The following is a 12,944-nucleotide window of genomic DNA, read 5'->3' as shown; positions in this document are numbered from 1 at the left end:
TGTGTGTGGGTGGGTGCGGGTAAGGGACCTTATTTAACACCTATTATGTGCCTAGTACTGTGGAAACTACTGGGAATGGTGACAAAACTTTTCTCATTAAGCTTCCAATCTTGTTCCAGAATTAATTATTCTCATGAAACAGTGAGCAAATAATATAAAACTTAATATGCCCATGAGCTAATCTGTAGGGTATAGACAATAAAAGTTATGGGATGTTGAAAAGGAGAGAGGTTGATATGTAGGCGGTGAAGGAGAGGGCAGGAATCAGCACAAAACATAAGAAGTGGAAATTGTGCATCGGTTGATATGCAGGTAACATTGCTCCCTACATAGTGACAAGAACTTTTGGAGTTTTCTCTGTTGCCCAAGAGGTAGGTAGCACGGAGGTGGAAAAGTATAAACAAGCTTTGGAGTAAGGGACACCTCAGCTCTTATATCAGCCGTTTAGTGATGGTAGAATACTGACTGGGCAAAGTACTTAGCTTTTCAGAACTCATTTCCTGTTTTTAAAAAAGTGAGTAGAATACTTGAAAAGGTGGTTGTATAAATTCAGTAAAATAACATGAAAAACATCTATCCCCACTGCTTTGCATAGAAAGGTTGGGGAATACCTAAATCATTCTTTATGTTGCATTTCTTGCTACCACTTGCACCATTGGGATACCCACATTTCCTGTCCTTGCCTCTAGCATATCTTCCTGGAGATACAGTACATATTTTTGTGCAGGATTTTTGTATGTCCACATGTCCCCTATTCAGGCAAAGCTATAGGCCCTGACCAAAGAGGGGGCAGTTAACTGCCTTCTGCGTTTATTGATTTGATCTTCTCAACAAGCATTTATTGAGCACCTGCAATGTCCTAGTTACTATGCTAGGCCCCGTTGTGGGTATATATATAGAAAAGATACTTAAAAATCCTCACAAGACTTACAAATGAGAAACAGTCTCTGGGTAAATAGCTATTGGACTTCAGAAGGTGGAAGAAAGTGATGGGTGGGGAGCTTGTGCGCAGTGAACACCTAGCGGAAGGTGGCACGGTTTGCAGAAGAGCTGTCATTTGAGCTAAGTCTCGACAGGTGATAGAATTCACCATGCGGAGATTGGGGAAAGAGGATAAAGATATTAGGAGATACGCTGATCACAGAGAGATTCACAAAGCACAGTTCTATCAATGCCAGCTCCTAACGAGAGGAAACTCCGTTTTACTTGCTCTGGAGTCTTAAAGCCACTAGAACGCTTGCTGAACAGAAGTGCAACCCTTGCGAATAAAACGGCCACAGTTGACAGCAGTCGATAACTGCAGCAGCCGCAGAGCTGCAATTACTCCGAAGCCGACTGGGGAAAGAAGATTTATTTGCACAGTTGCTGAAACATCGTAAACTCTTGAGAAGCTGCAATTCCGAGACTTCGAGTTCATCTCTGCCAACGCCCCAGCTTGTTTTTTCGGCCGAGGGTGAAAGGCGCAGCCAGAAGGCCCAATTAGAAGCAGGGGAAAGAGGGCGGGGGGAGGTCTCCGCTGCGGACCTACTTTGGCTCCGCCCTAGCCCTGCAAGGCTCAACCTTGGCCACACCAAACATGGCGCCCTCGAGGCTCCGCTCCTCATTTTATGTCGCTTCACCTTCTGGACACACTCAACATGGCCCTAGCCGAAGGTTGCATTCCTGTGGCACCGTCTCGGGACAGTTCTCGCGAGGTTTCCCCGGGCCCCTACTGCTCCCGCCCTGCCTCGCGCCGCCGCCGCCGCCACTGCTGCCGGCGCCGCTCCTCCTCCGTGTCAGTTGTTGGGCTGTAATGGCGACTGGGCCGCCGCTGCCGAAGTGACTCCCGGGCGGGGGAGCGGGGCCGGAGCTGCGCCAGCGGGAACTGCAGAGAGCCGCAGCTCAGGGGCTTGCTGTGGGGGAGGGGAGGCCGCCTTTCCGCCTCTCCTTCCGTCTCTGCAGACCCGCGGCTCCGGGGAGCCGGTACGAAGCGGGCACCCGGTGCGTCCCCGGAGCGGGGAGGCCAGGCCGGGCAGCCCTGGGGCCGGTAGGGGCGGCGTCACTGCACCCTCCGCCAGGCCCCGCGGGATGCACCGTGGGAGCCGAGGGCGGAGGCGACACTCTCAGGTGAGCTGCGGGAGGACCTGGCTGGGACCGCGGACGCTCGCTCAGCCTCTGCTGCTTCTGTTCGCGGTCCCGGGTCCCCGGTGGCAGCGAGGGAGGCGGGGCGCCGGGGGGCTCTGGCCCAGCCTGGCATCCCCCTCGGCGAACCTCCGTGGGTCCTGAGGCTTTGCGGGGCTGGTCACGCTGAGATTTGGGTTTTAAGTCCCACCCGTGCCTGCCGAAGACGGGATTTGCTTCCTTACCTGCCAGTGCCTGCCAGCCCCCCCCCCCGCTCCCCACCCTCTTCTGCAAAAGATGTAAGCTGCCTCTCACCTTTGGTCTACGAAGTGCCTCTCTTCATTTCGAGATCGGGTATATTTGGGGAAATTCCGGGGAACTGGCTCCAGTGGCAAGGATGACTAGTTTCTGTTCCTTTTTGGTAGGGATAAACATTCTCAAGTATAGGAAAAACTTTGATCTTCGGCTTCAGTCTAGCAGCTACTGAGCGCAGGCCACCGATTTATTAAAATGATTTAGGGGGGGAGATTTGAAAAGCTTTGCGCTTTGAAAGTTGTCATTCCACCCCTCTCCCTCCCCTATCCCCCGCCGTCTCTTTAAACGTAGCCCAAGACGCTAAATAATATTTAGCTAACGTTACAAATATGGGTTGGAATTTGGCTGGATTTTTAGTTTTCAGATAGGAAGCTGCACATACGTATAGATTTTAGTGTGGCTTTAGTGTAATAGCAAATTCTTCATCTGGGAAAAAACAGGTTGTCAGGAATAGTTATCAGTATCCATGTACTCCACCTGATTGTTTTGTTTTGATGGTGATCCTTGTTTTGAATTTGGAAAAGTCGTTAATGGTTATGTTGCCAGGTTAAAGATCCCTCCTCCTGCCCTGCATTTTAAGGGGTTTTAAAGGAAAGGCTATCTTAGGCAGACAGAGGTTGTAAGAACCTGAAAAAGGTTTGTAGAAGCAATGATAAAACATTGAAAGCTGCTGCCCTTTTAAAAAAATGTATTAGTTTAAAATATTGTCTTTAAATAAGGCAGTGTGCTGCTAATAACACGAGATCGTGACATTGGAGAATTGATTGTTAGACCTATGGTAGAAGTTGCGTCAAACCCATGGGCGGGCGTGTAATAATTTGTTTTGGTGTGCTAAATTGACAAACGCCAATGTAATAAAGTAAATATGAACCATTGAACCCTCATTGCATTGAATTGAAGATACTTTAGTCAGAAAATAAACATCAAGCTAGAATACATTGTATACGTTGATAGATACTTGCCTATCTCATCTTTTTATAGTCAGTAGCAGGACTGTAATAATGATAGTGAGTTGTAATATGTAAACAATTTTGTACATATGTGAAAGAATTTCTGATTCTCTGAGATTACTTAGCATGTAGTGTTACATAAGAGCATTCATACGTGAACAATGGGGTAATCAATTTAGGAATTAGGAAGTTTTGAAATTTTTTCTGGTGCTTCTGATTGCCAATCTTTTGCCCATTTTATAACACTTTAACCATATCAAGGACAGAAGAAAGAAGTTCCTATCTAACCAACTTTATTATTTGTTAAATTGCTCTGAGTTTTAGTGGGAGCAAAAAAGAAGCAGCTGTCTGAAATAACTGACATCATTTTTTGGTGCGCTTCCACATACATTATTTTATTTAATCTTCATAGCAATTTTATGAAGTAAGTGTGGCAGATATCATCCTTATTTTGCAGTTGTGGAAATTGACACACAAGGAAGTTCATTTATTTATGTGAACACTGCTCTTATTTCTGCAGATGACTGAGAATAGTTTTTATTTTTTTTATTGAGATATAATTGACATACATTAGTTTCAGGTGTACAACATAATGATTCGATACTTATATATAATGTGAAATGATCACAATAAGTCTGACATTCTAGAATTAGTTTTATCTTAAATTGAATATTAATATAGATACTTCTGGAATTTGGTTTTATAAAATCTAAAAAAATATTTTTGTTCCTTTTGACATGCCACTTGCTCCTGATGCTGATGATTTTCAGTTCTTCAAAAACATTAGTATTTTTATAGCATTTTGAAATTTTTAACAAGCCATGAATTATGATAATGGGGTGCTTTACTTCTATATGTACTTTTAGCTTGAAAAATGTTCGTAACAATTGTAGTGAATTTGTTGTCTCTCATTTTGTTTGGATACCCATGGTTTTGTCATCTTTGGTGCTTCAAATCTTATACACGTATACTCTCAGTTATGCATGTGAAAGGAATATTCAAGCCACCTGCAGTAGCAGAACTAAAAGGAGTAACACCTTGGTGCTCTTATTGTAGAGACAGCAGATTATTTAAAAAGTTAACTGGCCATCTACACTTATGCTTTTTATTTTTGCTATGTGGGGCAAGTTGTGAAATAATTTTCTCCTTCTTTTGAAGAGCTAAGTGGCTTTATTAAGTGATTCACGAATCGGTAGTATCCCGTCTAGCAACTGTTGGGTTGTCGGAAAAAGTCATGACGCATTTTTGCAATGAAAAACAGAAAAAATACGTCTTGACTTTTCCGATAACCCAATAGAAGGGCGCTCCCAAAATAATTTTCTTTATTTACTTTTCCCCCTATGTCAAACAATTTCTAGTTATCACAGATATACCAAAAAAACTGATGAGTCAAACGATTGCATAGTTTTTTTCTGCACTAATATGTTTTTGTTCGTTGTTATTACAAGTGTAACTTTATATTTTCTCGTGGTTATTTTGGGTGATCATTTGCCATTCTCAGCTAGTCTGTAAGTTCCGTGATGATAGAGATCCTCTATTAACTACTGTGCACCCAGTGCCTAGCATATAGTAAAACAGTCAATAAATATTGGTTGAATAAATTGACTAAAGAGTGATCTTGGCATAATATTTGAAAAACAAAAAAACAAAAACACATCAGTTAATGGTTCCTAGGCCCGCCTCAACTCTTTTTAATAACATACTCCAGAGGTACACTCAAATTTGCTTTGTAGAAGGAGAATGACAGCCTGGGATTAAAAAGCCACTGAGAATAAGCCACAGGTGGATCCTGAAAACTTTATTGACTATTTTAATGATTGGCCTAGGTGTTCTGGCAATAGGTCTTGTAATTTAAAGAAAATAGATGCTTTAAGACCCTGACCTGTTATACTAGTATTATAATTATAGGCTTGTAATAACTTTAAGTCACCTCTTAATTACAGCATTGGGAGTTTTAAATCTTAAAGGCCAGCTAGTCTAATTCCCACATTTTATACATAAGTAAACAGTATCATGTCAGGGAAATATCTTACCCGTAGTTGGTTTCATAACAAGATGAAGAATCCACTAAATAGCTGCTAAGTCTACATTCGTTTTGTGTCAGCTAATTATCAAATCAGAGGATAATTGTGAATAACCAGTCTGTTTTACTTCAGTGTTAACTAAAATCTCAAAACAGGCTTCTCTTTGTGAATCAAAAATATTTGATAACTTAAAAATCAATCAGTTCTGTGCTCTGTCATTGGGACTGTAAATTGGTACAACAGAGACAGTGTTCTGGAAGTACATTGATTAGCACTGCCTATCAAAATTTAAAGTGCACTTGTTTTCATAGTCATTTCATTTTTAGGACTTGATCTTACAGAAATTTTGATACAAGAGTACAAGAACAAATCTATAAGGTTGTTCATTTTAGCATCATTACAAATAAATGTCATTAACATTTATAAATAACAAGAAAGTGTCCTAAATGTCCCTTGGTAGGGCAGTAGTTAAAATTTTAGTATATTTATGCTGTGAGGTACTCTGCACTTACTAACAGGTTGAGGGGTACTTATATTTACTTCTGAGAAGTAGCTGAGTGTATCATTGAGCACAGGTACCATGCAGCCGACTTTCGGGGTTCAAATCCTAACTGCACCATTTATTAGCTGTGACCATTAGCAGGTTATTAAAATTCATCTAGAAAGTGGATATAATTGTAGTTATTTCCTACGGGGATCTTGTGAGAATTAAATGAGTTAATACTTAAACCCTAAGTAAGCATAGTAAGCACATAAGTGTTTGCATTTACTATTACGTACTAACATAGAAGAATGTTCATTATATAATATTGAGTGGAAAAATAAATTACACTACACTGGAATATAATTCAGTTTTGTAAAAACACGTAGGCAAAGAGTTGTAGTTTGATTTTCTTTTGATTTTTATGTGTATGGAAAAGGGTCTGAGAGGATAGACATTAAACTACTAGCTGTGTTATCCCTGGGAGAGTGGATGACTTTCCTTTTTTTACTTAAGACACTTTTGTATTGTTTATCTTCAGTCCCACTTTTATAATTTTTGAAAACTTTTTTCTAAGAAAAAATATTGAAGCAGAATTTTTCTTCTGTTATACAGTCATAGAAATTTATTTTTGAATGTAATTTTTCAGAGATCTACAGATTTCATCAACAGAATGAAATCTTGAACTTGAGGCATCTTTAGATGGTGGAGTGGGGATGGCAGTGGCCACCTGAAGAGTTTTCCTGGTTTGCAGTTAGAATGTCTCTCACGGTGGCATCTCGTGTTCTGTTGAGCTTTCTGAGTGGTCTATACGCTGGGCAGCATGAAGGTTGCCCATACGTGATCTCTTATGGTCATTTTTCTTTTACGTTTATGTTGAGTCATTCAGCTTCAGCTTGTAAAACTTTGGGAAAAAAGGGCAGCTCGGGCTCTCATGATTCCAAGATAGGAGGGAGAAAAATTGGAAACATTAATTTGGAGAGTTGTAGCCAGAAGAATTTAGGATTTGGTAACGGTTGGCAAATGTGTCAGACAGAACCCACAAGGATGCATTATAGTTTTCCATTAAAAAATAACAACCATACCTCTCTCTACATTCACCCACATTTACTTTGATAAAGATTATCAAAGTAAATCTAATTTGTTTGCAAAGTAAGTCTGATCTCATAAGATTTGGCCTGATTATTTACATAAGTACCGAATAATAGTGATTGATCACATAGGCTTATATTACATGATTAGATTCTATTTCAAAATGTTTGTTGATGGAAGGTTAAAATTAATCTGTGAAAATCCCTAATAAGTATATTTCTTTTTCTACTAGTTTGTGACCTTAAATCTTATTTCTTAATTTACAAAGTAAGCACATAGGCTAGATGAGTAGTTTTTAAACCCAAGATTTCCAGAATGTGCCCCAAGTTAACTTGGAGCACCATAGTGAACTCAGATGGGCACTATGGGGTGTCTTTAGATTTTTGAGAGAAACAGTAATATTTGACAGCTTTGGGGTCACTGGGATGTATGACGTGTGGGACACTGCTCAGACGTTTAATTTGAGGTAGTACTCATGAGATTGTGCTGCTACGTTCTCTTTGATGACAGTATGTCTTCAAAAAGCTAGGTTTGGGAGGGTTGCTGTGATTAAAAGCAAGTACTGTGTGAAAGTCAACGTGAAACAGTACATGGAAGTGATGGTGACCAAAGCAATGTCAAGGTTTGAGAAGTTGTATAATGTCTATTAAGTGTACACATCCCATTAATAAGTACTTGTGGTTATTCAATAAAATAAAATGTTATTTCTTTGAATTTATATGTATTTTTCGAAGTTGTTAGGACATAAATACTTACCAAGTTGTATGGACCCAACTACCTAACAAATGAAACATTTGGTATTTTTTGGCCTAGGGCCACCATGAAAAAAAGGAATGAGACACTAAGGGCTCTGGGAACTGAGAAAGCCTGGGAACCTCTAGAACTCTTGACTAGGACATCCAGAGTAAGAAATATATTTTCCATGGGGACATAATATTCATATATGCCTATATTTAAAATGGAATGAAAGTTTTACTTAAAAAAAATACCCTTGCTACTTTCAATATATCTTGATACCTTGATATTGTCAGTTTAATTCTATTTGGTTTCATTAAAAAATGCTAGCTCCAATCCACCAGATTTTTTTTTTTAACCTACTAATGGGTCATTACTAATATTTGAAAAACATGAGGCTAGATGACCCCTAACTTCCAACTTTAATATGCTTTGCTCTGTGATTAGTTAAATGAAGTTGGACTACCCTTATACAATAGATGCATCTCTGAAAATTTGTGTAGATGCTACATTTTTGTATGATGAATTTTTCTAAATGCTACAGAGAAATGATGTAAAGGAGACCTTTTTACAAATAGAAGGATACTTTTGCAAACAGAAAAATGTGGTTTTTCTATGATAGGTTTGGGTTTTGGTGATTAAAAAGTTAAGCACTTAAAGTTTTTGTGGTTGCAGTGGACTTGTAAAAGCTGCTTATGGAATTGTGGCATCTCTTCCTTTTTAAAAACAGATTTAAAAATCACTTATGAGTAATAGTACTGGCTACAGATTAATAGGCTTCATTTCATTCACTTTTCATAGATTGCATGCCTAAATCTATAGATAAGGGTTTTATTAAAGAATTTCTTTTTAGTTTTGAGCTTGTTTTAAAATATAAAATGCATATGTACACATAACTTATTTTATTTTCTTCCATGTTACCATGAAAGAAATTTTTTTTCCTCTTCCTATTGTATGAAATACCCACACCTCCTTTTTTTTTGGTATTTTCATTTGCCCTTTTTGCATTTCAGAATTGGATTCTGAGACTTACCAATGAGACCAGCATCATTCAGCAAACAGGTGTGGAGCACCTATTGTGTGCTGTGTACTGTGTATGCTGGACTGGGGATAGAAAAGGAGTAAAACATCATCCCCACAGTCCCATGTAAGGGACAGATACGGGAATACTAGTGTAGAGGAGGCGGTGAGAGCAGTGAGAAGGTGCTGTGGATAATGTGGGGGCCACTGCCCTGTGTCAAGGAGTCAGGAAAGCCTAACAGTGAGAGAAAAAGTAGTTGTCTGTGTCCTTAACAACCTCTAAATTAACTAAGTTATTGAATATGGAAGGAAACTTTTCAAAAATTTTCCTTGTTTTCTTTCCCCCCTCAAAAACTGGTAAGTGTATCCGCTTTTAAAGAAATCAAAAACACATCCACTGAAAAATCGGCTTCCTATTGTGGGCCCTCACTCCCTCTCCTTGGAGTTAACCAGTGTCAAGTTTCTTATGTATCAGTAAAGCTTTGGTACTGGAAGTTTTATACTTTAAGGCGAAAAATTTTATACTTTAGGGCGACTTGCAAATATAAAATACCTTTTGGGGGCGATATTCCTTGAAATTAATTTGAAGAGGAAATATTCAGGATAACTAGAAAGTGTGTGAGCAAAGTACAGCAGGCTCCTATTTTTAGGGTTTTTTTTTCTTTCTTTTTTTGCCTTCTGTTCTTCTTGAGTAAAAGACTCGATACCTTTGGTCTCTAGCTTGGCTCTTCATGTCACTGGGGGACATCGTGGTCCTTGTGATCTTCAGCCTGTCGCCTGTACTCGAGAGACCACACTGGCACCAAATATTACATAGCTTCACCTGGATTTCCTGGATTACAGTAGTTCAGCCGAGGATTTGTCACAGTCGTCCTTGAGGTTTTATTTTATATGTAAAGGGAGGTGAAGCCAAGTTCTCAGGTCATTTGTATGTTACACTATAGTACGGGAGTGTTGGTCGTTGATAGTTTACTTGGAACAGTGTCATAGGTCTGACTTGGAGCTGGAATGTTTGCTGCTGCTCCACCTGGTCCCTATCACATGGTCCACTTTAGATTGACACTGGTTTGAGGCTTCTGTGTTCTCAGCCTTTCAGGCAGAGGTGGTGGTTGCATAGGGTCTGGTAGAGGTGAGGAAACTGAAATGTAGCAGAGGTATGGAACAAACTCGCTCAGAGCCAGAATGAAGTCATTTCTTCCATCTTTTATCCCGAGTGCCTGGCACATAGTAGGACTGCAATATGTAACTGAGCCGAATCAGCCTGTGACTGAATGAGAGCACTGTCAATAAATGTGAAAGGGACGTTTGCGCTAGAAGATAATTGAGAACTGGCTGCTTCAAAATGACATGTTAGGTCTTATTCGTGTATATACAATAGGTATAGAACAGGATTTCTCAAACTTTTGGCCACTTTATACTCCTGAGTTACTGAAAACTCAAAGAGCTTTTGTTTATGTGGACTCTATGTATTGTTATTTACTGTATTAGAAAATTTCAACATTTATTTGAAATAACAGTAAACACATATATTAACAAATAACCTTTTTTAATGAAAAGTAACTACATTTTCAAAAAACATTTAGTGAAAAGAGTGACATTGTTTGACATTTTTTCAAATCTTGAATGTCTGGCTTAATAGAAGACATCTGGGTTCTCATACATACTGCTTCTGCATTCAATCTGTTGTGATATCATGTGTCAAGGAGCCTTTGGGAAACTCCACTATACACACTCAGAATGAGGGAAAAAGACAAATGATGCCTTAATAGTATTATGGAAATAGTTTTGACTCCAAAGACACCCATCCTCCCCCGGAAAGGTCTCACAGACCCTGAGAGACCCCAGGACCACACTGAGAACTGGGGGTTTAGACTATAAATTCAGAGTAGACAGCGACCTTAGAGGTCACATAGTATAATCACCTCTTATGGCTGTTTCTGGCTTGTGCAACTGGACTGAGATAGGGAGTACCTTGTTTGCTTTTGGGGAATAATCACGAGTTGGCTTGTGGAGATGTCGAGCTTGATGTGCCTTTGAGATTACTGAATTAGCAGTTTGGTATGTGGGTTAGGATAGCAGAGGTCTGGACTGGAGTTCTTTCTGGCAGTCCCTGGCACAGAGATGCTATTTGAAGCCGTGAGCACGGGTGAGGTCACCCAGGGAGAATATAGTGTTAGAACAGAGCCCAAGGTCAAGCTCTCTTGAACCCTAAGATTTAAAGGAGGACTAGTTAGCAAAGGAGGATGAGGAAGAGAAGTAGCGAGGGGGTGGGAAATCAGAGTGTAGTATACGGAAGCGAAGGGAAAGAGTGTTTTGAGAGAGTGGCCAGCTGTGATGAATGCTGCCCAGAGGTCAGGCAGGTTGAGGACTTTTAATTTGAAAACGCCCATTAGATTTGGAGATAAGGTCTTTGGTGATTTTCGTGAGAGCTGATGTGTTGTAAAGAAACAGCGATGGCAACCACATTGGAGTTGCTTGAAGAGTCATTGAAAAGTAATCTCTAAATGGAGATGGAATGCATTCAGTTTTTTGAGAAGTTTGTCAAGGAAAAAGAGAGCAGTAGTGGAGGAGGGTGCTAGGTTGAGGGATTTTGTTTTAAGTAAGAAGACTTGATTAAGTATAAATGCTGATAGGGAGAATCTTGGAGAGGGGCAGAGGAAAGAGGTACACATGAGAGAGAATATAATTGATGGTTGAAGTTTCTTGAGAGAACATGGGGATGGGGAGATCTTGAACTATCGATAGATGAAGTATCCTTATGGCACCTTTCCTTTAAAAGTTACTTTTTCTGTTCGCTTCCCATTCTCCCTGGTTATGAACTCCTAGCCTGCATGGTAAGAGGGAAAGTTAAATGGTAAATAGAATTCTTTTCAGCTTTTTGGCTGTTAGTTTTCTGTACTTATGAGGGGAATATTTTGGTGATATTGTTTGCTATTAGAAGTCAAATCATTTTGTAAAGTTGCATCATTATTTGATTTACCGACCCCTCTGCTTTTTATTCATATCATTTTAACCAGATTCTATTTATATAATTTATCACAGCCTTAGTGAAATTGTCCATTTTCTATTGGCAAATTAGAGTCATCCTTAGCTGACGCTGGAAGTTGATTATTGTTTTGAGCTTTCATTTATATTTTACATGATGCAAATAGAACCATGTCAAATATAGTTTCTTTTTTAGTTCTTGTGAAATTGGACTTTAATGTGAACAAAGCAGTATTGTTCATTAATGCTTTAACTTTTTCATGAAACAACTTGTTTCCTACAAGATACCAGTTAAACTCACTGTAAAATGGACAGTAGAATAAAACTCTCGAGTCACTTAAATAATTAATAAAAGTATTTTTTAGTTTTTTGAAACTTAAGAAGCTTGTGATATAGTAAGGAGACCGTGCATCAGAGTGGTACAGATTCTGTGTTCCTGGTTTCTGAGAACTGGGGTCAGTGCTTCAGAGAGGAGTGGCCAACACTTGACCCTTTAAACGCACAAATGTAATCATGTCAGAGACCCTGCATGACCTTGTTCCTTTCCCTCTCCAGCTTCCACTCTTCACCATTTTCCCTCGCCAACACATAGGACTTAAGCCGTCATGTCTTTTTTGTCTCAGGACTGTTCACACATCCTTTCTATTGCCTGAAAAGTTCCTCCTTGCCTACCCTTAGCTAAATTCTTTATTCATCCTTCAGTTCTTAGATAAAATGACACTGTTCTCTCTACTTCACAGATTAGATGAGTCCCTTCTGTTTACGTTTCTGTGGCACTTGCGTTTTTTCCTTAATTCTTTTTATCCCATCTGTAATATTTGTTGAATATCAACCTTCCAAAGCAAGCTTTTGGATTCCTTGAGTTTGGGGACCATGTTTATTCTTTTCACAGCTCTATCCCCACTGCTAAGCTCTAGTCATTCCTACTACATACTTGGCACTCAGCAAGTATTTGTTAAATGAATGGATGGCATGGGTCAGATTGAGGAAAAGGTGTTTCATGAGTGTGTAGAAATACAACCTGATGCAACAATGTGGGGGACCAAGGAGTTTACTAAAACATCTCACCTGCCTTGTTTAGGAGGGAGGAGAGAATGAAAACCTTCATCTGTAGATATCTGTAAGGAAGCCCTGTCTTTTGGAGTGAGTTTGATTAACAGTTGAGGCACGCTGGTTAAGTGAGCATTCTCTAAAGGAAGGTCAAGTGCATTGAAGTTAATGGAACAGAGGTTCTAAAGAGGA

The 12,944-nt window shown here is 39.6% G+C and overlaps 1 protein-coding gene across 3 annotated transcripts in view; it reads left to right on the top strand.

The window, feature by feature from the left end:
* Positions 1 to 1,738: 1,738 nt before the first annotated feature.
* Positions 1,739 to 12,944, top strand: part of CEP350 (centrosomal protein 350) — a 120,219-nt gene continuing 109,013 nt past the window's right edge. For all 3 annotated transcript variants that reach the window (XM_019630821.1, XM_019630822.1, XM_019630819.1), the window contains exon 1: positions 1,739 to 2,106. The gene's annotated coding sequence lies outside the window, so the exon portion shown is untranslated. The remainder of the gene's footprint in view (positions 2,107 to 12,944) is intronic.

Source organism: Hipposideros armiger, unplaced genomic scaffold (genome assembly GCF_001890085.2).
Source record: "Hipposideros armiger isolate ML-2016 unplaced genomic scaffold, ASM189008v1 scaffold_950, whole genome shotgun sequence".
In the NCBI taxonomy this organism is placed as follows: domain Eukaryota; kingdom Metazoa; phylum Chordata; class Mammalia; order Chiroptera; family Hipposideridae; genus Hipposideros; species Hipposideros armiger.
The sequence above is the reverse complement of the archived record's forward strand: the minus strand, read 5'-3'. Positions and strand labels throughout refer to the sequence as shown.